The 25,029-nt window shown below is 41.9% G+C and overlaps 1 pseudogene; it reads right to left on the bottom strand.

Moving 5' to 3' along the window:
* Positions 1-23,057, bottom strand: LOC136633652 (potassium-transporting ATPase alpha chain 2-like; annotated as a pseudogene).
* Positions 23,058-25,029: the final 1,972 nt, after the last annotated feature.

Raw genomic sequence — 25,029 nt, 5'->3', positions numbered from 1 at the left:
TTAGGGTCCCGACTCGCTGGGTCCACCGTTGATCAGCAATGTAGAAAGGAGGAACCAGGCAGCATTCATTGAAATCCTCTTCTTTATTAAATAGCCATGAGGAAGCAAGCAGCCACGTATCGACCCTGTGCTCGGGTCTTTATCAAGTCTTGTGTTCATCATCTGGCAGACCACAATACTGATAAAGAAAGCTGACTAGCAGTACCACTCCTGGTTGAGACGCTGTACATAGGTCTGCAAAATAGAGACGAGATTATACAGGTTACTTTGTTTTAAAGTATTCATAATTTGCCTATGATGTCACTGCAAAAATAGACATTGCTGGTTGTGCTGGGACTTGAGCAATGATTAGTGTCAACAATGTCACCACTCAAGCTAGTGGAGCCTAATTTGATGTTACTGTAGGACTTTAGGTGCAGAAAAAATGGCTTTGGCAGACCTTATTAAAGGTCCGTAGCCTTTCCATGGAAATGATACTGATATCAGCACTATAGCTTGGCTTTCCTTAATCCAATGCAAAATGTTCAGTTTACTATTCTAGGCGAGGTAAAATAACTTGTTGGCGGAAACCAGCATCCATTGCACATGCCACACCAAAGCCCCTCTTGGCTATACCCCTGTTGTATGAGATATATTTCAGCTGAACAGTGCAACAACCATTTCAGGGAATGTAGAGATGTAGTTCTACAATAGTTGGAGAGCTGCAGGTTAAAGACTACTGAATTATAGCAATTAACTATCTCCTCAGTGCAGTTGTCCATAAATATGAAAGTCTATCCCTAATAGGTTGCCTATCTTCTTGTTCCACATGCTCACCCATTCCTGCCCATAACTGTCTTCTAGCTCATTGGTGTTTTTGTCCTCCCATAGAACTCGGAGTCCAAGTAGTGTAGCTGGAAGGTATCCTTGTTGAGCCATAACTGTGAAATAATTCACAAAACCGGCATAGGTTTCCATTGCAGCTGTGGGGCAAATAATACATGTATGCCTCTTGGTATGGGATCTCTTTGCGTTGCGTTCGTTTTGATTTGACAATAAAAACGTAAGCTTCATAATAAATTTCTCTTACCTATGTGAAAGTAGGAATATGACAACTGCATGTTCACAAGTCGCTCTTTGAGTGGGTTACGTGGCTTTCTGGTCATGATATCATTTTCTGCTTTCTCATACGCTAAGGCAATGGAAGGAATCTGAGGGAATCGGAGAAAATTAGTGACGTTAAGAAATTTGCCAATCCTAGTAAATTACATGTCGGTTGAGAAGATGCTACGTTATTTGTAGAATATTCCTTCCAAGGAGGTCACCTGAACTAAGTCATGGGCATGCAATGTGTATTGATGCATGAAATGCACATATATGTTCCAAAATGTGAACTTACAATATCAGTTCCCAGCTCTATAAAGAGGATGGTGATGGTTCCTAAGGGCAAGGGGCAGCTGATAACATAGACCATGAAAGGGATCATCTCCGGAATGTTCTTGGTCACAGTGTATGAAATGGACTTCTTCAGGTTGTCAAATATCAAGCGCCCTGAGAGGAGAATGATATTTATAGGTTATTAGGAAAAATTGCCAAAAATGGCAGAAATATATATAGAAATTTTTTTGTGTTCCAGAAAATGAGCCATATTCGCCCTTCTCAAAAACATATATCTGGCTGTAAGGGCTCTATTATATGGAAAGATTATCAGTGTATCGCTAGATCATGCAAAACTGAGCAATCGTTCTCTGTAAACACTACCAGCGACTGAAAAACAAATGATAATTCATTCGCTTATTGCTCAGTTTAAAAACCAAGTGATGATTGACCTGTGTAATCAGGCAGCCGTTCCATCAATGAACCACTGCCTGTTTACTCTGAATGGAGGTGGATGGCCGAAAGATCTCCAGCACGGTCTGCCACCATGCAGTAAGCACAGGAGTGGTAATCATTGGGACGACTGTTGGAGGTTTAAGTGCCCAACAGTCGCCCCATGTAAAGGGATCCTAAGGACCTCAAAGTTAATCCTCTCTTCCATTCATTACAACAGACACCCTCCCCCACAAGTCTACAATAAAAAGTTAGATGCACTAAGTTCTACCTTTTTACCAAAAGCCCCACTCTTTATCTACCTATTAGCCAAAATTAGAAGGAATGAAGAGGAAAATCTTTGCTACATTTCTACAAGGTTCTTTGTTTCAAGGGAATGCAGAAGTACAAACTGGCAACACTAAGAACCAGTCTTTCTTGCTTCATTTACCACTCATTTCTATGGTTAGCGTTTCTTAAAATAGGGTACAATACTAGAATGATGCATTTTATCTCGGAAAAGGAATTGTTTAGTTTTAAACCAATTTACTAATGCATAGGTCGCAAAAATAAAATTCTTCTTGGGCTCTTTGGGACGTTGAAACACTTTTTTATTCCCAAAGCAGCCATCCTACCTTCTTCCACACCAGTGACAATAGAAGCAAAGTTATCATCCAGAAGAATCATATCAGCTGAATGTTTGGCAGCATCCGATCCAGCGATACCTATCGCCACCCCAATATCAGCTTTCTTCAATGCCGGGGAGTCATTCACACCATCTCCAGTCACAGCCACAATGGCCCCCTGATGGTTGGAGATATTATGTGTTCTTAGTATATTCATCTTAGAGTCAACTTTGAGTTAAATTCTCTATGCTTTTAAAACTATAATGGAGCTTACCAGTCTCTGACAACCTTCAACAATGAGAAGCTTTTGTTGGGGTGAGGTCCGGGCAAACACAATTTCTGTGTGATATCTTAAGATGTCATCCAGTTCATCTGAGTCCATGTCAATGATTTCACTTCCATTCACTACAATGGCGCAGGCATCTCTGTAATTGAAGTGAACCGATTAATATGCTAAGAAAGCTTTAGTTGTAGATTAAGAGATTCTGACAGTATTTAACATGGCTGCAGCACGGACACACTTTGTGCACTATAAGGGTGCACTGTACATTATACAGAGTGGGGGGACAAGAGGGGGACATACATGGACCTAGGTGTTACTGCAGTGTTCATATGCACATCCACAAGTATTGTAGTGGGTAAAATGTAAGGTTTTCCTTTAAATTTAAGCAATTCAAAAGCTTTATTCTTCTTTACAAATAATAGAGCTAAATAAAAAGACAGCCCAAAGATTAGAAAACAGATTGTTACAGAATTTGATGTGGATTTTTAGGCCGGTTGTGTAGTAACCCAGAAGTGTCACCACATAATTGTACTGATAATTCTGGGAAATTGTATAAATGTGACTTCAAATGTGCTTTTAATATTTCATGAAATGTCTCATCTTGAAAGTGGTGGCTAGCATAGAGTTCAGTTTAGAAAAGCATAGTGTCACAACCTTCCACCCATCAGCCAATCAGCATTGGGTAAGTGGGAAGAGCAAAAGTTATAAAAGTTGTTGTAGTGTTCCAGAAGTTCCAGTATGGAAGCGTATGGAGTACAAAGGAGGAGTAGGAAGTTCTGTAGCACAGTGTCATCCAAGACAGCTGGTTCAGAGGACAGATCCTCAGTCCCTAGTAGCCATTTCTGAATCTGACTTCTGCAGGATAAAGGGTGCATAGTGCAGGTTGAAGATTTTCCAGGCCATTGTGAGAAACCCACATCCGCAGTATGAAAGCAAATAAGAAGACAGCAGCACTTACAGTGATCTTCAGGACAGAACTTTAGAAGCTTGGATTGTAAAAGACTTTTGCTATCCTCTTCTGGATGCTGTATGAATGTGAGTTAACTGTTACCCTTTCTACCTTCATGGACACTTCCATTTGGGGTATCATGCTACACCAAGACGTCACAAAACGCAGAGACCACCCTTTACTATCAACCACCAACTTTTCAATGTAGTGTAGCCAGGTGAAAGTGGGACTTATACCTTAACAACCACCATGATTATCACCTCCCATTCTGGCGCACAACAGGTCCACATCGTAAGCTTTACTACATGTGTGAGCCAAGCCTTAAACTATCGATAGTTGACTGAGAAAATAGTAAATCACATCACCTGGGATTAATTCTTTCAACAGGGATTCATAATCTGCTTGCAATATCTTCCACCGTCTCGCCCGTACTTGAGATGATGCCAACACTTCTTGCAATTGCTTTCGCTGTGATTGGGTGATCTCCAGTCACCATAATAACCTACTACAAATAATAGATCAGATTTTTATTGATTATCATATCCAGTTATCACTGTGATCAATGTTTGGAGATAGTTACCTTAATGCCTGAACTACGAGCCTTCATGACTGCATCATGAACAGTAGAACGAGGTGGGTCAATCATGGAGATGAGGCCAACAAAGCATTAATTATCTAGTGGAAAATTTTCCATTTTCTGCACTAAAAAGGTAACCAGACCCATAGAAAGAAGGAAGCATGAATTGACAAAAACCTGTGGAAGAAACAGAATGTAGAAATAGTTATCCTGAAGGACTTGAAGATATATAGTCTAACAAAGAAACAGAATCCAAGGAGCATTCATTCTATGTTGAATAGAAATTTCTAGTGTGTCAATGAAAAGTTGCATATACCCACCGAGTACTCTCTTTTTTTCCTAGACTCCCTAGGGCCATATACGCTGTCTGAAAGTTCTCTTTCATTTCCTCATCCAATGGATATTCCTATCCTTCTATCATGATGGTGCTACATCTATCTAAGATTCGTTCTGGGGCACCTTTCATCACTAGCAAGTAACTATGCTCAGGAGAATCTTCTAGCTTATGAATGGAGACCTAAGTAGTAAGGAGAAACATCAACACTGAGTAAACATTCCCATTAATGAAGAATAGCAGAACTTGGGTACTGGTCCATCAATTACCTGGTACTTGTTGCTGGAATTAAAAGGGATTTCAAATACTTTCTCATTCTTTTGTCTTCTCTCCATGACTTTTCCCAAAACATTCTCTGTGAATTTTTAATAAAGCTGCTTCTGAGGCATCTCCATTGACTGTTCTCTGCACCAAAAAGGAAACAGATAAGATACCAACCTTTTATAATGGGATTTGATTTTGATCATCAGGGGTCTGACTTCTCAAACCCTTGGTGAATAGCTGCTAGCCTGACATTTTCACTGCAGCATCCACGTAATATGTGAATGGGCCAAGTCAATCAGAACAGCTATCACTGACAGAGGGGCTCTTCTCTTTCATAGATTGCAAGTAGGGAATCGCCTCTGTGACATCCATATAGCCTTATGGGACACTTGGCAGTGGTTGTCTTCATGAAACAACGCTTTGATTCTTTCTAATATAGGTGCAAGATAGATCGATAATAACCCTTTGCAATCTAATTTTGCATTCAGGTTTCCTAAGGGGTTTTCTCTTTCTGCCATTATACAATGGTGCCACCTGCTGGCTAGAGCCAGTACTGAGGTTTTGGACATATTGGAGAGCGGTCAGTAATATACAGTAAGAATACCCTGCCGGACATATTCCAACATCAGAAGCTTTATAGCCTTCAATCAGAATGTCTTTAGGCATCAGACAGTGGCTTGGAAAGGGTTAAATAGATAATGATAGATATTATTAGAGAGAGAGATATACCTTGCTTATGGGCAAGTCTTCCTGATCAGCATTAAATTCTGCTCTGTTGCATAGGGTGGCAATTTTACCCAGTGCATGCCAAGACTGGGAGCTCTGGTCAAACAATTCACCTGGAGAGAATGATCAGCAATGGTTATCTTATAGCAGTCTAGCCTGTTGTGTGAAGACAATTATTTAAGGTGCCATGATTAGAGATTGATGGGTTCATACCTGTCTGATCTTCACAAGTATCTGCATTATGGATCAAATTATCAAACCACATATGTGCCACAGTCATACGGTTCTGGGTGAGAGTCCCAGTCTTGTCAGAGCAAATGACTGAAGTGGACCCAAGAGTCTCAACAGCTTCCAGGTTCTTCACCAAGCAGTTCTTCTTTGCCATACGCTTTGCAGTCAATGATAGACAAACCTAGATGGTACACATGGCATTAGGGAAGCCAAATAGTATTCAAAAGCAATGGTTGACAAAGGTAATAACATTTCTGAACTTATTAACAGGTACTACTTACGGTTACAGTGGCCAGTAGTCCCTCAGGCACATATGCTACCACAATACCAATGCAGAATATTATGGAATTGAGGGGACTATATCCCATAGAGACAGAGATAATGAAGAAAAGTATGCCAACGCCCACTGATCAGGTGCACAAAGTGCTCAATCTCCAAGGCAATGGGTGTCTTCTGGTTTCCAACTTGTGAAGCCAGCGATGCAATCCGTCCAATGACTGTACGATCACCTGTGTTAATTACTATACCGCATGCTGTCCCTGTAGAGAAAACAAACTATTAAGTTGGGTTTTATTCACTTTGTAGCACATACATATCATCTTAGGTACTACTACTTATTCACTGAAAAAGCCAAAAATACCTGAAAGTCTGGTATCGTTCACATGTGCAGGCTATTAGTATATGCAGTCACTCCTCCCCAAACTGGGCTGGGTTGAGTGGGTGACTGCATATTAGCCTGCCAGGAACAAGCTGCTCCTCCACACATTATCGTCTGGCTGACTACATATCTTCAGGGCTTAAGGCCATTGCGCCTGCCCTACGGCGATTGTGCCGGTGGCGATTGTGCCTGCCTTATGGCGATCGTGCCTATGGCGACCGTGTCTGCTTTGCAGACTTTCAGGTATTTTTGGCTTTTTCAGTGAATGTGTTTTTTTCTTTTTCCTCACCTCTGTGATTTTAGGTACTACTACTTGGTGCATAATTTGAAGAGTTTAAATGAGAGCATCTCTGGATATTGATTTATAGCTAACCTTCCAAGCAAGTCGTAGAATAGAAGCCCAGGTTCTTCGTCTCTAAGGGGTTTTCATCTGTGCAATCCACACCACGAGTTTGTGGCTCTGATTCTCCAGTGAGTGATGAGTTATCAACCTACACATCAAGAGCAATAGGTCATTCTCATGTATTCTTAGACTATCTTCCAACTATTACCATAGTGTCATTTTATATTGAAGGTAAAAGTGTTGTCTTCACTTTTCTCACCTTGCAATCCTGACTCTCAAGAATACGTAAATCAGCCGGGATTTTATCTCCACCTTTAACAAAGACAATGTCCCCCACAACAAGGTGTTCTGCTATCATCTCAATACGCTTCCCATTACGAAGAACCAAGGCTTGTTAAATCAACAAAGAAATGTATTAGAAACAAAAACACATCAAGTGTAATGTCTAAACTTTGCAGCAAAACTTCTTACCTGAGGCACCATGTTCTTAAAGCCAGCCATAATGTTAGTACTTTTAGCTTCTTGGTAATAAGCAAAGAGCGCAGTCATCACCACTACTGCGATCAGGATGATAGCTAACCAAAGCTGTAGACATAGAGGAAATGCAACTCAATATCTGACACAATACGCAATCACAGTAGTCATGATACATGATTAAAGATCTACGTGGTAAAATCCACTGGTTTTCTTACATTGTCTTTGGCAACAGTGGGATCTTCTGCAACTTGAAGGCCATATGCAAGAAAGCACAACGCAGCTGAAATCCAGAAGACAATGGAGAAACCACCTGCCATTAGCATCAAAAATTTCACAATTTCCGGGGTTCCTTTTGGAGGGGAAAGCTTATTAGGTCCATCTCAGGTGAGAAGGTCTTGGGCAGCTGTAGTGCTCAGACCCTTGAAGAAAAAGATAATTTATCAAAATATTGTGCACCTTGGGAGTAAGGACAATACATGAGACCATCAAATGGTCAAATTGTAAACTTACCTCTTTGATATTTACTGAATATCTCTTTTCCAGTTCCTCAGAATTCAACTTGTGGTCAGACTGGAAAAAGAAAATATGTAGTCAATACTACACACAATTAGGAAGATTTATTAAAAAAAAGGAGTTTTCTACTCTATACTTTGTAGGAGCAAAATCCACCAACTTTATTAGGGGCTCATGTCTAAACAAATTTGCCACATCTTTCACTGAAACTGAACAAGCAAGTCTAGCTTTGCATAGTAATTTGTGCAAGTAATTTTCACAAAAATCTTAGTTTCGAGGAGGATCTACCCCTCCTGCTAAACCTTGACCACTTTCTCGCTACTTTTGAAAAGTGGCTGGAAGTGTAAAAAGTCACAAATTATGGTGCAAATATGCTGTGAGTCATAATTTGTCACTTTTCTACAGCATAAGTGGTGGAGAGGCATTGATAAATTCTTCCCTATGGCTATAATTTAGTCATTATTTTGACCAGATCCACACTCTGTCCTAGATTTATTATATACTAAATGATATTGTAGTTATTACATAATTCTTTAGCTTTGTCTTCTCTGCTCAGTAACTAATAAGGTCCTACTGAGTCGGTCAGTTTGGTAGAATCATGTTTAAACCCACAGAACAGGGTCATGACCTATGAGGACTCCCTGTACTTCAATATATTCTGTTTTCTTGCCATCACTTACAATCTCCAACTCCTTTTTCAAATTTTCTACTTTCTTCTCTTTGCTCTTTTTTTATGAGCCCAGCAAATAATTTATCCTTTGTTTTCTCTCTTTTCGGTTCTTCATCTATGGGTATGGAGTGAATACCAGGTGGCTCCTATAAATGAGAAGCAAACACACAATTGAAACAGTCTAGATATTATACTCACCATTAGGTTGACTGTCTTTACAGTTAAGTATTCTATTGTAACATGGAGTATTTTGCATCAAGACTAGGTGAAGTTTTTCTTTAATACAAAGTTCCTACTATTAATCTGCCTATTAATTTCATTATCTATCCATCTAATATACATCTATCTAATCTATTAGATGGGTAGATAAGTAAGATTAGATATTTACATGATAGATAACTATTCAACAGATAATGGATATTATATGTCAAGCTAATATCTAACAGAATCTAATATATATCTTTCATATAGACATGTATTAGATACATATCTAATCAATTTATCTAATATCTATCTGATACACAGATATGAGTACATATACATAGATTAGATAGACATGTATTAGTTAGATAAATATTAACAGATAAATACATAGATTCTATTTGATAGATTCTAATATAAAGTATATTATCTATCTTAGTAGATATTAAATAGATGATGATTATCAAATAGATAAATATTAGATGCCATCTATCTGTTAGATATTAGATAAATATTATCTAATATCTCATCTATTCATCATATAGATTCTCTCTAATATATCTATTTTACTGCTAGATATTAGATGATGATTATCAGATAATTATGAGCAGGGCCGTAACTAAAGGCTCAGATGCCCGGGTGCAAAAGTTCAGCTGTGGCCCCCCTATCCTTCATCTGTACCCATACCCAGAGGCGTAACTTGAAGATTCAGGGCCCCAATGCAAAACCTGTAATAGGGCCCCCCAACTATAATGCTTTATTCATACTACTAGGCTCCCTATATGGAGAAGAGAGGCCTTATGAGCCCCCTAAGGCTGGGTTAAAATGGGATGGAAATCACACATCAAGATATTCTTAAAACTGATGGAAGATTAGCTATGTTGCTTTTTAATTTGTTTCCTCACTATATCTGCAGTGTTATGTTCAAAAAAGGTAGGAAATCCTAGCGTAATCTGCATTGGTGTTTGTCCACTAATAACCACATCATACCATACGTGGAAGAGACCCAGTCAATCCTTTTTATTGCAAATATCCCTGGAGTGTGGCCTTGCTGTCAGAAGATAACCACAGTTGAAAATGACACTTGGTGAATAACTGTAGATTATAAAACTGATAGGTTATAAGATTTATCTGCTGTTTAGAAGGCTCAAGATGAGTTTTAAAGGGATTGTCCGGTTACTGCACAACATTTCCCCCCAGTAGCGCCAACTATGCTAAACTAACAAATTGAGCAGTACGTAGCTGTCCTCTTCCACCACGATCCAGCCCTGCCATGGTCCTGGTGTTTGTTGTGAAAGATAATGTCACCAAGAGTCAGGTGACTGCTGCAGCCAATCAGAGGCTGAAGTATCATTGCTCTGAACTCTTGGCATCATGACACTCGGGATGTGAGCAGTGATGCCAGGAGAATGGCTGATGATTCTGCAGCCTCTGATTGGCAGAGGATGGGTACGTACTGCTACTTTCTGTTATTTTAGCACATTAAGCACTATAAGGGGAATGTTGTCTGATAACCTGACAACCCCTTTAAGGACTCTTCAAGACAGTTCCCCAATCACGAATAGTACTATGGACTAGAATGTCAATGAAGGTGATATAATTGCAAAAAATATGTTCCACTGCGTAAGAAAGGCCTGTTTGACTTTAAAATTGAAAACTGCTTGGGGACGGAATCCAAGAAGGAACTGGCCTGAATCCATAGGGGTGAATATGTGAGGTTTCCATCCATGTTGGTATTAAAAATTTAATTGAAAAACGAGAGGACGACACTTTTCTATTCATCCGCCACCGGAAAACATCAAGCACCCTAAAAACATGAAACCCCATAAAAATGCAGTAAAACTGTGCTAGAAGCGCACATGCTGTTTTTAAAAGGAGTTCTTGTTTGGAAATGGGCCATACTGCATATGTCTTGGACTTCATAACTACTTATTCCTTTTCCAAGTGCCGGCAAAAATTGTGTAGTGCGTGATAAATATACAGCCTGGAAGTCAGTCTTCTCAATGCAGTCGGACATTAATAAATATGACCAATCGTGGTACAAAATGACTAACTCAACAATGATGCAGGCATTACGTAGATCAGTGTTGGGGGGCGAAGTCCAGAGAAAACCCACAAACCCTTAGGCTGGGTTCACACAGGGCGGATTCCCGTCGGAAATCTCGTGGTTTGGCCGCACCAAAAAACGCGAGATTTCCGCCGGGAGAACTTTGAAGCCGCCGGCCGCTTGCTTTTTCGTTGCGGCCGGCGCTCCCATAGAGGAGCGCGGCCGCAACGAAAATAAACAAAAATGAAAAGGTAAATAGACATGCTGCTTCTTTTGAAGCCGCGGCGGATGTACCGCAGCGGATTAGCCGTCCCGTGTGGACGAGATTTTTGAGAAATCTCGTCCACATGGCTGGCAAATCCTGAGATTAGCGGCCGCGGGCGGATCTGCAGCAGCAAAACCGTGGCAAAACCGCCCTGTGTGAACCCAGCCTTAGTCAGAAGACTACCTAAATTTTAGTGTCTGTCCTACAAATAAAACTATATGTAGTAGTTGGTAAGGCATCTTTTTAACTATTGGTGACCAACAGCTCAGCTCACCATTGCTCCATTTATGTATAAAGTAATCATATACGTGAACTTTCCTAACTGGAGTACATGTGGTACGTAATGGTTCCGTCACCAATTAAGTACCTTTAGTGTCACATATATACACTTTGCATTGTAGAAAATTCTCAAAAAATTTGCAATAGCCTAAAAATAACTCATCATAGTCGTAATCCCTTCACTGCTCAGGACATAACACTATATGGATAGCTTTCTTGAGCAATTGATGATTTATGGCTTGTGCTCTTCACTTGCAAGGAACAATGTACTCATCGTAAGTTGAAAGAGGAGTCTGCCCTGTCGCCTGGAGGTATGACACAGATAGTGATACACGTTGTACCGGTAAGCACAACTAGAATCTATAGCTGGAGAAGGCCGGTTCTAATGACATTGAAGTGAAGCAGGTTAGAGCTTAAATTACAGGATAGTTGTTCAGAACATTTTGTGAAATACGGAGGAAGGTGACCAGACATGGAGAAGGACAGTGTCCAGGAATAGTTCATGAAATTCATTGGAAATAGGGGCAATAAACGGTCTAGTTGGAGCCAAGACGAGCAAGGAATTAATGTGGCCATACCCAACAGCTATTCCTCCAGACTGCTTCATATACATGCACACTTTATTTGGCCAAGCATGCAGGTGTTCTCAATGGGGAGAGCGGATTAAGGCTATGTTCACATCGGTGTTCTTTCATCCGTTATTAGTAGATCCTTTTTTTTTTTTTTTAGGACAAAAAAAATATGGCTGTCTAAATGATAACTGTAACTAAGTGATCTGCCATAAAATGGATAGCTAGCTTCAGTGTGCATCGGTTGGACATCTGTCATGATTAATTTGTAATGGATTCATTTTTTAAAAATTGAAATGTGGCTATATTTTATAATTGCACACGCCCAGTTGTATTAAACGGAATACCTTCCATTTGTTTCTATCCCCCATAGAGTACAATGAAAAAAGAATGTTCCATTCTTTCCAGTTTACGTTTCTTTAGGCCTCATGCCCACGGCTGTGACGGACTCCACCAGCGGAATATCGCAGCAGAGTCCACCGCGGTGCCCCCCATGCCCCACATAGTCACCACTCCGGATCTGCTATACGCATCCCGCATGGAAGGCCGGAGCACATGCATAGTACAGTGTGTGACACGCCGGCAGTGACGGATGACGTGGCTGGCGGTGGGCGGGGACGCGTATTAACGCAATATTTCTGCTGTGCTGCAGAGGAAATACCGCGTGACGGCCGGCTTCCATTGACTACAATGGACGCCAGCCACGCGTATTCCCGTGGCATGTCCTACACAGAACATGCCGCGTTTTCTTCAATGCTGCAGAATTCGGCAGTGGAATTCCACAGCGTAAACATTAAGCTATAAGGTTCAATAGAAGCTAATAGCTGCGGGACAATGCCGTGATTTTATGCCGTGTAAAAAAACATAGCAGAAATACGGCCCTGGGCATTAGCCCTTAGCCTAGGTTCCCACACAGCGGAAATCTCGCGGTTTGGCCGCAGCGAAAAACCTCGCTTTCCGCCAGTAGAAGCGCTGCTTCAAAACTCGTGGCACTTAGCCGCGGGTTTTGAAGCGGCCCGGCCGCTCGCTCTTCTACTGCGGCCGGCCTCCCATAGAGGAGAGCGCGGCCGCAGAGGAGAAAGAAAAAGAATTAACATGCTGCGGCAGGCTAATCTGCGCCGCAGCGCCGGCTTTGCTGCGGCCGATTTGCCATCCCGTGTGGACGAGATTTCTGAGATCTCGTCCACATGGCTGGCTAATACCAGGATTAGCGGCCGCAGGCGTATCTGCGGCGGGAGAAATTCCGGACGGAATTTCCGCGGCAAATCCGCCCCATGTGAACCCAGCCTTAGGCCGCCTGCAGACGGGCGGATCGGATCCGGCGGCGAGGATTCTCACCGCGGGACCAGACCCGAGTGCCTGCAGGGACCAGCGCGTATCCACTGGATAGCGCCGATCGCATTACCGGGGGGACTGCTCGCAGCCCAGGATGACAGCTCCATGCTGTCAGCTACCTGCGGGCACCGACAGCATGGAACTGTCACGTCCAGAGCCCGAGGGGCTTTATTCTCTGCAGGACACATGTTTTTATGTCCTCAGAGAATAAAGCCCACTTCGGGAGGACGCAAAAAAACTATGGGCTGGTCATTAAGGGGTTAAAGTGCAACATTTTTGTCAAAGCACAGAGCAGTCTTAGTCAACAGGAGGTTTCAGTCCCTACTTTATCTTGCTTTCAGATGCTGCATTTCAGGGAGCTGGCACCAGAAGGGGATTTAATTGGTGTGATGTCCCGAACATCTCTGGGCCCTGATGCGGAGTTGATTTTTCAGCTTTTGTTCAGATCTGTAGCGCCGAAGACTTGGTTGGAGTATAATGCAGCTTGGGAAGCTTGGAGATGTTTTTGCAAGGAGAAGGCAGTACATGAGAGATCACAAGATGTGAATGTTTGCATTTCCTTTTTATGTTCAAAGATTAAGTCGGGGTTGGCTTATAACTCTGTTATGAAGCTTTTGGCAGGTATATCCTTTTTTCAGAAATGGTTGAATGTAACGCCAATTAATTCATAAAAGCAAATTAAGCTGCTGACTCGTGGTTTTAAAACGCTTGCTTTTGCCGCAAATCAGAGGTCCGCCATCACGTTTAGTTTATTGAGTAAGTTAGTGGCGGTTCTCAGCTTAGTCTGCACTTCAAAGTATGAGAGTATTTTATTTCACTGTGCCTTTTTAGTGGCTTATTTTGGAGCTCTGAGATGTGGTGAATTTTTGTCCCAATCCAAGGTAACTTGCTCACCGTTATTGGTGTCTGACATGTTTCATAAGGGCAATCACGTGAAATTATTTTTAAAACATACAAAGACTGATAGGTTAGGCAGAGGGATATGGATTCAGCTGTTTCAGAATCCCTCTGCTAACCTGTGCCCGGTCAGAGCTTTACAAAGGTATTTGAGGATTTGTCCACAAAAGATGGGATCGCTCTTTTGCCATGTGGACGGATCTTCGCTGTCACGATTTCAATTTGTAAGTGTGCTAAAGAAATGTGTTAAGAAGGCAGGTTGCAATGGGGTTAAAGTGACATCGCACTCGTTTAGAATTGGCGCTGCCACAGAGGCAGCTAGGTTGGGCTTCAGCAAAGAGCATATTAAAAGTATCGGTAGATGGGAATCAAATCGATTTCAATTATATGTTCGGCCCAATAATGTTGCCTTGTAATGTTCTTTGTTTTTTGTTTTAGGTTCTCAAAGAGAGAGTTTGGATTGTAGGACACTCTTATATTCAGGGCCCATCAGAGGGCGGTAAGCCGCTGCTACTCAGGGAATTTGGGTTTGGATACATCTTCTTATGAGATCTATTGGTGTGGAATCAGGGGTATGTCTTGGCCCTCCTTGACATCGTTGCTGCTCGAGAAGCAGGCAGTGCTGCCGATGCCAAGCATTTTGATTATTCATTTAGGAGGAAATGATGTTGGAAGGCTGAAGACATACGACCTGATTCTTGAGATCAGAAAGGGGCTGTGGAAAACGAAGTCTATGTTCCCTGGGACCAGAATAGTGTTATCAGAAAAAATACCCCGGAAAATTTGGTCGTTTCTCAAGTTTTTGTTTATGGAAAAGATTAGAAGATGGTTAAATAGATCTCTAGAGAGATGGATGTCAACCATTGGGGGTTTCTCATTTCGTCACAGAGAATTAGAAGGGTTCGTTCCTGGGTTTTACAGGGCGGACCAGGTACATCTATCTGATATTGCTCTTGACATTTTTAACATGAATTTGCAAAATATGATTGAAATATCTGCGGCGGTTGTGGGGGGGGGGGCATGTCATAGGATGAGCATGGCCGGGTGGGATGTCACCCGTCTCCTGTGGGTGGAGAGAAAGGTTATTAAAAGGACTTTTGGTGCTGTAGACTGGAGTATGCAAGACTAAGTCTACAGGTTATATTATATTTGATTTTATTATATTTGGTAGACTTGAGGTGGACGGACTGAGTCTACATTTTATATATTTTATGATATTTAATATGTTTTAACCCAGTTTAAATAAATGCCGCAGCCTTTTAATCCAGATTCAGATTTTGTGTATGTTATTTTCTTGGTAAGATAAAAGATATTTGCAGCCTAAGATTCCATGCAGAAAAAGTACAAACTGACAACACTAAGTCAATGTCCGACCCTTCATACAGGTCTTTGGAACAATGACTGGGAATTGAAAACCAAGCCAGAATCCATCTAAGAACAGCTGTTTTGGGGTTTTTGCCCCTCATCAGTGTGAAGCAGGATTCTGACTTGGCTAGTGAGAGGACTATGACATTGGTCAGGAGGGGGTAGCATCACTGCTTAAAGAGAACACCTGGAGGGTTTGTGAGAAGACATCTAGGAGGTGAGTGAGGAGACTTATAAGGCCATCCCTGCTCCTCTCGGTAATATGCAAATAAGGAAGATGGAACAATGCCTCTGCAGCGCCACCTATTGGATGGCAACATTCATGCCTTCTAAGTTTCCTCACTCACTTTTTAGGTACTCTCCTTAAGAAGTGACATATGTACCTCAGCTACCTCTGGCAGTCTTATTGAAAGTGATATGAGCAGCACTGTGCATTTGCGGCCATCGCTCCATTCCATTTCCTCCTCACTGCGGGGAGTGCATAAGTGTGCAGTAAGAAAGAGGGGGGATATAGACCCTGGGTCTAGGGATCAGTTGGGGGCTCAGCAGTGGACACAGAGAATTACTTTAGATTTTGGGATAACCAGTTCAGGTATGTTTACAGAAAATCCACACCAAAGTCAGCATCATTTCCGTGTCACAATCTGCAGCATTCCTATGGATTGTGGTGGGGATCTACAGCAGACCTCACCCCTTCTGCAGAAAGAGTGAAATCAGCTGCAGATCTGCACCACAATCTGATTGAGGTACAGATTTTGACGTGATTTTTGTAGCGAAAAATTATGCAGATTCTAGTACAGATTTTCCGCAGCAGAAGATCCGCGCCATTTCAGCTATTTACATTTGCATTGCAAGTCTCTGCCATTCCATTTTTGTTTTCAGCAAGAACAGCACAGTCTTCAGTGCTATTCTTGCTGTCAAAAATACTGAGGCCATAGACCCCATAAAAGTCAATGGGGTCCATCAGTGTCGGTTTGGATCTATTTCCAAAATGCATCCATCACATAGTTCTGACTTTCATTATAGATGGAAGCCAAAGTGCTAATGTGAACAAAGGTGCACTTGTACCTGAATGCCTTGAAATCTCCTTAATTCTCCATTTAAGTGAAATATATCAACGCGGAAACACTTTGCTAAGACCCATCTACACGTAACATTTATTGCTCAAAATTTGTTCAAACAATCGAAAATAAGCGATAATCGTTCCATGTAAACGCGGGCATCGTGTAGTTTTCGCTTAAAGAACGATTTTAAGGTGAACTTAAAATCCATGGTTCAGCTAGTGAGAGATAAAGTATCTCTCAATAGACTGCACGCTGCTATCTCCAGGGGAGTTGGCAGATAACATTGTAATCTGCAGGTAGCTGCAAAGAGAACAATGCAGCTGTGTGCACAGCAGTGTGCCTGATTAATCACACACTGAGCTCTGCAAACAGCTCCTGGAGGCCCTTTTATATGCAAATGAGGATGGTAAAGTGTTAATGGCCATTAAATCTTAATGCAAAAAGATCGCAAAATCTTTCAATCTTTCAGTCGTTCGAAAGATTATCTTTGCATGTAAATGGGCCTTTAGTTTTCTTGATTTGTGCTGACATATTCAACATATTTAACACCATAGAGCTCTGAAGAGAACAATAAAAGTTGCTACCTGTCTTTTGCACTACTTCAGTTATTTGTGCAATTCCCTAATGTCAATGGGCGCCATACAACTTCTCAGTTTGAAGCACTCAGCTGATGACGGGGGACCCCAGCAGTAGGACCCCACAGGTATTCATTCATCTCTGAAGCTGCTCTTATGTCTCTGTTCAGACTGCTGTCACAGTTCAGTTCCATCAGATTCCATGTATCAAATGTCCTGTACATATGGAAACCATGACAAAAGCTTACTGTATAGGAAGATAGTTCATAATTACATAAGCTTCATATACCATAGCATACTTAGAGAATCTTTATCTGTCTCTGTTCTGTGTTTTATTATTGAAGTGACCTGTTGGTCCAGAGCCGCACCCTTACTGCATATGCAGACGGCTCTGCTGCTTTTCTGTTATTAATGTGAAGTTCTCTGTAGTGCCACAAGGTGGTGCTGTAATCCATTTCTTAAATCATTTCAGTAGGAAAAGGCTTTCATTTACTTGGAGTACTGATCCAAAGACTTGTGACTGGAGGGGGGAAAGGGAAGATTTTAGAAAGTTTTATGCCAGTCCCACTTGTACAAAAATTTCACAACTCTTCTGCATTTTTCACTGCCCTTGCCACTTTCGTAAAAAGAAGGCATGTTTGCAGGAGGGTAATAAGCAATCTGTAGCCCATCAAATTCGCAAACCATTCACACCAGAAACTAGCATAGATTCTAGTGCTATACAGGCTTTACCTGCCATAGATTTCAGAAGGCATGAGTGATAAGATGTGACAAATGTAATAAGAGGCTTGAACTTCTTATTACATTTGGTTCATCTTACTTCGGCATCACTTATCTGTGATGGGCGTATAAAACAGTAGTCTTAGATAAATGTGCCCCTCATTTCACTAACTGTATGTAATTACCCTAGCCAAAGCAGAGCTGCAAACCCAGGGCACATGCCCCACCAGTCTTTCCCCAAACTATACCTCTTTGTATTTGTTGCACTGTGTTTCCTGTAGTCATTCAAGGCCAATTTTTCAAGAAAGTGTGACACTGGGAAACAACCAAGGTATGGGCCCCATTGCTTGCCACTTTTTCTCAGCTTTTCTCACAATTTTTAAAAGATTCATATATCAAATAAAACTGCCATACAATGCCTAGATAATACCTCCATACAATATAATACTACTACTATAATATCGTGCTCTGCAGACACGCTAAGTCACATGATCGGGTATAGGATCTATGTCACAGCGGGAGGAGCTATGGAAATTGCAGCCTTCCAAGGCAGAGCACAGGACCTTTGATGACATAACCTATCACATGACCCTGCAGTGATCACACGACAGGTCATGTGATCGAGGTCACATGACTCCCCCCACCCCATCCCCACTGAGAGGCATTTATACATACATCCCTGAACAGGCAATCTATTGTTAAGGGAAGCGATCCACGACTATGCAGTGCATGAGGGTAAGTGTTAGATTCATATTGTGTATTTTGATTGCCGGATGAATGCTGGGATCGCTCATTTAATAATGATTTAACTACCATCTATTGAAGCCAATGGAAACATCCTTATTGGCTGAGGAGACACACACCCTCTATGGGGGAGTGCCACAATGGGCCTTATAAGGAGGCATCTCTTCCACTCTCACTCATATGCCTCCAGCCTACCTTCAGGGCTGGAGCTGCTGCTAGATTGCTTTCTGATTTGATTTCCTTTTACTTTATTTTTTCTATACCTATCTAGCTGAGCCGAGTTACAAGGAATTAATATTAAATCTCAGGCCCAGGCTGGTAGATTAGGGTTATTTGGCTTATTTAGCATATCTATGCAGAAGCTTGTGGTATACACCTCAGGGATAATAGGGTCATTTAAACTGAGTGACATTCTGACACTCTATATTTGAAGTCCGTGATCCTGAGGGGCTACCTCTGAGGAATCAATCACCTAGCTATAATCGTACCTTCGTCCGCATCTGCAGACTATTACAGTTATTAATCCTGCAGATTTGGTTCGTTGTTGCGATATTTACAGATGACCTATATTATGGTTAGCCCACGTTGTTGTACATTTTAAGATCTCAGATGTACACTTCGGGCACATATGACACGCAAACCTTTGTTATTTAGGTTCCACATAAATATAACTCTAGGGCTCCTGATGAGTCATTAGCGCAATAGAAACGCGTCGAGCCAGTTAAGCCTACCGAGCCTGTTAAGCCTATACGGCCTATTAATGAGTTGAAAATATCTACATGATAAACACAAAGGAATTGTGAATTAACAAAGAATCGGTTTAGTTACGCACTATTACATATTGGAGCAGAACACGAGAACTGGGAATATCGTTATGAGGGGTTTCTGCTCTTAGACTATATACCAGTCACCTGGTTAAAGAGGGCATGATACATATGGCCCCAGGTATTCTATGAACCTCTGATATACGGGTGAAATGAGACCACATGTGCCTAACAAAACAAGATCTGTATTGAACTATTAAAGAGTTAATAAAAATTTGTTCTTATGAGGCCTTCCCAAACCAACAGAAGCTTTTCTTTTTCTTTTTAAGTGGTTACAAATAAAAGTTAGATGTTAAATAATGAGCTTAGTCTGTGAAAACGAGTTATACTACTGGTTCCCCTGCAATTGTGAAACCCTACTATAATCTAGTATGCTCATAGCACTGCTATACATTGCCCACACAATACAGACATTCAGAACCAAAATAAAACTACCACTCAGTGTCCAAATATTGTCGTCATACCATCATAAATGAATGGCTGCCTGTTTAAACGGACTGCCAGTTGTCTCGTTTTTAGGTGAGCTAAAAACCAAGCGACTTTGACAAGTGAGCGATTCATTTTTTTGAGTGATTTACTCGGGTGACTATCGGCTTGTGTAAAAGTACCCTAAGCTTCTTCCAGAGAGCGAAAGATCAAAACTGGCAGCTGGCAACAACTTAGTTATACCTCTCACATGAATCTATATTTTCGCAGACCTATTATCGCTGCAGGATCACATTGTCAAAAGGGCAAAAGGGTCAATTCTCCAGTAACTGAACGATCAATAGAGCTTCACCTCTCAGTTCCATGAAGAGCTTCTCGTCAGCGAAACATGAGCATTTAAAATTTGTTTAATATGTGGACCCAGATAAACTGGGGGCTTGGGTACAAAAATGGCAAATGAGGTTCAATATTGATAAATGTAAGGTGATGCACATGGGCAGGAGAAACAGATATCACCAATATACACAAAATGTAGGGAAAAGGGATATGGAAATAGACCTGGGGGTACTGGTGCAGCGAACGGGAGCCAGGCCTTCAGATAAGGAGACAGCAGAGCGCTACCGTCTCCTCTCCCATAGGCTGACGCATAGCCCAGCTCCATCACTTGCAAGGGAAATAAGATTTTAGCAGACTTGATTACCACAGATCACTCTGAATTATTGTCGTGATGCCAGTGTCCCTAGATAAGCCGTAAGTTACTTGCAATGAATAAATGAGTAAAAAAAAAGTGCTTTTCAAAACCGAGGACACGCGGTTTCCTTTTACAGACGATCCAACTTTGATTTTTCAACACAGGCAAATTACTTGTACTTCTCAACATGTGAATACAGGCTTCTGAACAGTTTTCTGAACACACTTGACAGCAGAAAGTTCTTTTTCCCAATACAAACACATTCCCAGTCGCTGTTATCTGAAGGACATTTTCTTGTGTTAGTCTTTCAAATTATACCATGTGTAATAGTTTTTGACTGCCTGATGTACATCTGATTTTCGTCCTGGTTAATGTGTCCAAAAATTGCCCATGTCGGGTTAAACGGACAGGCCGACGTTAGATGTGTGGTAGTGAATCTATGTACTCTTATCCAAAAGGTCTGAACTACCGGGCAGTCCCACAAACAATGGCGGAGACCCACCCCCGCCTCCCGGCAGCGAAAGCAATTATTGGTGGTTAATACTCCCATCTTAAATCCCCTGAGGGGGGTGATATATGCCCTGTGGTATATCTGTAAGGTCATCTCTACATATCGGCTTGAGGGGAGAATCCGCAAGCTATATTTCAAGGCCTTCAATAACTGGGATGTTGTTAAATCCGGAATATCAGCGGTCCATTTATTAACGGCCGTTGGAGAAGTAGTGTGATCTATGGGTGTATGGAGGAGACTGTATTTTTGTTGTGTCTCCCCTCATGTGTGGGGGATGGGTCAGGCAACAATCCCTCCTGTGGTCGAACATTAGCGAGCACTTTTTCAATGTAACTTTTGGCTTGTAGGTATGAAAAAAGAGGTGTTAATTTGTGGGTATTTGTCTTGTAATTCTGGAAGGGTTAACATCTTTTGCACTTTTTTTGTAATAAGCAGCCTATGTTAAGTATACCTCCAGCTCTCCATTGTAGGATTTCTCCCCGAGGTGCATTGCTTTGAAAACTGGGATTATTTAGTAAAGTTAAGAACATAGAATAGTTTGGATGTGAAGAGGTCAGTTTTCGTAATTTTTGCCATGCCTGCCATGTTGATAACAATAGGGGGTTATCTCTGCAGTCTAAGGGGATGTTCTGATATGTGAGATGTAGAAAATTAGGAAGTGCAATCGCATGGAGGAATTTCTGTTCCAAGTCCGTATCTACGAATAGGGAAGTATGTTGTACCCAGTCAATAATTATACGTGTGAGTGTCGCTACGTTGTATAGTCTTATATTGGGAAAGTTAAGCCCACCGTTGAATCTTGGCTGTCTCAAGATGTCAAACGGTATTCTATTTCTCCCTTCCAAATAAATGTGCGCATCAAGTAGTTGATTTTTCATCTTTGAAGGTGAGGTAGACTGGGAGAGCATGGAGCAGGTATAGTAGGCGGGGGAATTCTACCATTTTTATTAAGTGGACTCTACCAATATATGACAGTGGGAGTTTGCGCCATTTTACTAAAGTCTATTCTAGGGTAGCGATGAATGGTTTGATATTAAGTGCATATATTCTGTGGTAAGATTTGGGTATCTGTACACCAAAATATGAGATTGAGTTCTCTCGCCATCGAAATGGGTATCTGAGTCCAGCTCGGTCGCGATAGCGATGGGCCATTCAGCAATAGAGCCTCCGATTTTTCCAGACTAAGAAAATATCCCGAGAGAGAGCCCAGTTGCCGAAGGTCCCGCAGGATCAGTGAGAGAGACTTCCATGGGTTAATAATGATTAGAAGTGCGTCGTCCGCCAACGCTGCTACCAAGATATCAGGGTGACTTGCTTGGGTTATCTGTAGTAAAGGCACTGGCTGAAAATGATATAGTAGGGGGTCCAGTGAAAGATTAAATAGTAGGGGCGAGAGGGGGCACCCCTGTCTAGTTCTCCTAAAGATATCTATAGGTTGGGTTATATGACCGTTTACTATAAAAGTGGTGTTTATTTCTGATTGAATATACTGTATGAAATTGTAAAAATTTGCTCCAAATTTCCTATGTTGTAGTGTGGAATTTAGAAAAGGCCAAGATACTTTGTCAAACGCCTTTTTTTGTGTCTAGGGCCAGTAGTAGCATCTGAGGGGCGTGCGGGTTTACCAGCATCTATCGCTGCAGCGATGGCTGTTCATATATTTTTAGTGAAATGTCTGTGTATTGTGAATCCTCGTTGGGAGGGATGTATAAGAGTGGAGAGTAGACTTGGGAGGCGGTTGGCCAATATCTTTGTCAGAAATTTATAATCACTAGTAGGGAAATTGGGCGATAGGGCTGAACTAATGTGGGGTCTTTATTGGGTTTAAGAATGAGCATGGTCCTGGAGTCTAAAATCGAGTCAACCTGTATATTCTGGGTGTATATATCATTAAATAGTTTGGTTACTGTGGGAACCATCTCTGTTAGCAGGATCTTGTAATACTCATCACTAAAGCCATCGGGGCCTGGGGTTTTATTGTTTGGTGCAGCCATGATCACCTCAAGTATCTCCTGTTCCGAGAACGGTGACTCCAGAGAGGCTACCTGGTCTGGTGTGAGTTTGGGCAATGTAAGAGACAGATTTTTGGCAACAAACTTCTCCATGTCAGTGGGGGTTGCCCTATGAAGGTCTTCAAAGTAGTCGCATATGGTCCCCTCTGTCTGTTTGTTCGGAGTATCTCACCCCTGTGTGTGGGTCTGTAATGTGTGATTGGTTTACGTTTTTGTTGCGAGTTTGCTATACGAGCCAGCAATCTGCCAGGTTTATTGGCTTGGCGGTAAAATTTATTCTGATCCAGTTTAGTAAGCCAAACTGCCTGCCGTTGCATGAAAGTTTGTTCATAGGTCAGTTTGTTTTGATGGGAAGGGGAGCAAGCAAGATGATGTGCAGTCAGCAGGAAATGTTGGAGTTTACTGAATTGAGACCTGATCTGCTTCCGCTTAAATGAGACATAGCTTATCACATGGCCTCACATCACCGGTTTTGACGCTGCCCAAAGCAAAGGGGTGTTGTTTAAGTGTTCGATATTGTCGTCTAAACAGTTAGCCCAGTGTGTTTTTTAAGTATTCACGAAAGTCCTCTGAATTGTATAGATGTGAGGGAAAAGACCAGGTTCTAGTCCTCACTGCTATGTTTCTACCGCTGTCTTTATATTTGAAAAATAAGATACCGCGCTCCTAAGGATATACACGTCCCAGACAGCTGTACATTTACTTCACCTCGTTTATTGATACGTACTACGCGTTTCGTCCTATAGACTTCCTCAGGTACATGATCTAACATATAAAACACTCCTATATATACACATATAATGGTTATTACCTTAGCTGATCAGCTGGGCTCGTGAATCCCGTTCCCCTCCGGCGTCCGGCGGCGTCCCGCCCTACATCAGCTAAGGTAATAACCATTATATGTGTATATATGAGTGTTTTATATGTTAGATCATGTACCTGAGGAAGTCTATAGGACGAAACGCGTAGTACGTATCAATAAACGAGGTGAAGTAAATGTACAGCTGTCTGGGACGTGTATATCCTTAGGAGCGCGGTATCCTATTTTTCAAATTTAAAGACAACACTTTAGCGGCTCCCTGGCCAGGGGGACGGAGGATCCGCAGGAGCTCTCCCGCAGTCTAGCCCTGAGGGATTCTGAGGGATTTACCAGCAGCAACTATTTACAGGCTTTTCTGGATATCGGGTGGTGGCAGTGATCTGTGCATAGGTCTCTGCCATACACCGGGTAAGTGTGTTTTTTTCTTCTAACACACGTTAATATTAGCACCAACGGTGTGTATTGTTCAGGAGCGCTAACCCATTTGTACTTTGGTTTATGTTTCTACCGCTGAGGGACATAGTAATCGGGGCATGGTCCATGATTGCTATGGGAAGTATTTCTGTGGCAGAGAACCTGTCAAAAAGGGAGAACGGGATAAGAAAGAAATCTATCCTGGAGAAGCTCTGATGGGCCAAGGAGTAAAAGGTATATTCTCTGGAGGGGGAATTGGTTGTGCGCCAGGGGTCGCAAAGCATTCCCAGTTCCATAAGATGTCAGATCTTTAGAGGGTTGCGTGTGGGACGCATTTAGCGAGGATTTGTTTAGGGTTGGGCAAATAGTGGTGTTAAAGTCCCCCCTACAACTAAGTGTGTGTCCTGTCTCTGGAGTATGAAGGAGGTAATTTTGGCGAAAAAATCTAGTTTGGATGATTTGGGGCATATAAATTGAGAAGTATAGTGTTCAATGTAGATATTTACTGTTAATAGCAGATATCTACCCTCATCAGCTAGCTCCTATTCTATGGAGTATGGCAGGCCCCTTAGAAAGAGAATGGCCTCGCCACGTGTCTTGGATGTATAGCTAGCAGTGTAGCAGGAGTCTAACCAAGAGGCCCTCAAGGAGGCTCCAGATCCAGACTTCCAATGCGTTTCCTGTAAAAAGACAACATCCGGTCTAAGGTGCCACAAGTGGGTGAGGACCTTCTTATGCTTAATTGGCGTGTTGAGGCCTGCCATATTCCACAAAACCAATTTAATGTCGGAGCTCATGTATTCTTGTTCTGGTGTGTACCTGATGTTTGTC

The sequence above is a fragment of the Eleutherodactylus coqui genome, chromosome 6 (assembly GCF_035609145.1).
Source record: "Eleutherodactylus coqui strain aEleCoq1 chromosome 6, aEleCoq1.hap1, whole genome shotgun sequence".
Classification (NCBI taxonomy): Eukaryota; Metazoa; Chordata; class Amphibia; order Anura; family Eleutherodactylidae; genus Eleutherodactylus; species Eleutherodactylus coqui.
Note: the sequence above shows the minus strand (reverse complement) of the source record. Positions and strands in the feature narration are given on the sequence as shown.